Consider the following 1,141-nt stretch of genomic DNA (forward strand, 5'->3'; position numbering starts at 1 on the left):
CAATTCGGACTCTCTCCTTCTTCGTAAGTTCGAATTCTCCTCTCTACCTCATCCTTGCATTCTTCTTTTCCTCTGACACATTAAGGAATCTCTATACTGTGACATAGAGGATTCCATACTTTCTTTGTCTTCTTCTTTATCATATGAGCAGAAACACAGATAAAGGCATTCTTGTTGAAGCTGATCCTGAACCTGAAATGACTCTGAAGAGGAAGCTAAGAGTAGCTAAAGCACAAAACTCTGAAGAGGACCTGACAGAAATTTTTGAAAAGGAAGCAGACAAAACAAACATGGCTGAACCCAACAACAATGGTGGAGATGCAAGGAAGATGCTTGGTGACTTTATTGCACCCTCTTCTGACTTCTGTGGAAGGAGCATCTCAATTCCCGCAATTGGAGCAAACAACTTTGAGCTTAAACCTCAATTAGTTTCTCTAATGCAACAGAATTGCAAGTATCATGGACTTCCATTGGAAGATCCTCATGAGTTTTTAGCTGAATTCTTGCAAATCTGTGACACTGTTAAGACCCATGGGGTTGACCCTGAGGTCTACAGACTTATGCTCTTCCCTTTTGCTGTAAGAGACAGAGCTAGGACATGGTTGGACTCTCAACCTAAAGAAAGCCTGAACTCCTGGAAAAAGCTGGTCAATGCCTTCTTGGCAAAGTTCTTTCCACCTCAAAAATTGAGTAAGCTTAGAGTGGAAGTCTAGACCTTCAGACAGAAGGAAGGTGAATCCCTTTATGAAGCTTGGGAAAGATACAAGCAATTGATCAGAAGGTGTCCTTCTGGCATGCTTTCAGAATGAAGCATCATATGCATATTCTATGATGGTCTGTCTGAACTATCCAAGATGTCATTGGACAATTCTGCTGGTGGATCTCTTTATCTGAAGAAGACACCTGAAGAAGCTTAGGAACTCATTGAAATGGTTGCAAACAACCAATTCATGTACACTTCTAAAAGAAATCCTGTGAACAATGGGACAACTCAAAAGAAAGGAGTTATTGAGATTGATACTCTGAATGCCATATTGGCTCAGAACAAAATATTGACTCAGTAAGTCAATATGATTTCTCAGAGTCTGTCTGAAATGCAAGCTGCGTCAGGCAGTACTAAGGAAGCTTCCTCTAAAGAAGA

The 1,141-nt window shown here is 40.7% G+C and overlaps 1 non-coding gene across 1 annotated transcript; it reads right to left on the reverse strand.

Annotated features, from left to right (window-relative positions):
* Window positions 1-692: 692 nt before the first annotated feature.
* Window positions 693-796, reverse strand: LOC148544759 (small nucleolar RNA R71). Its single transcript, XR_015900241.1, has one exon. It is a non-coding gene; the product is annotated as a small nucleolar RNA R71 (small nucleolar RNA).
* Between the last annotated feature and the right edge of the window lie 345 nt (window positions 797-1,141).

This window comes from Arachis ipaensis, chromosome B9 (genome assembly GCF_059453495.1).
Source record: "Arachis ipaensis isolate K30076 ecotype BB chromosome B9, ASM5945349v1, whole genome shotgun sequence".
Classification (NCBI taxonomy): domain Eukaryota; kingdom Viridiplantae; phylum Streptophyta; class Magnoliopsida; order Fabales; family Fabaceae; genus Arachis; species Arachis ipaensis.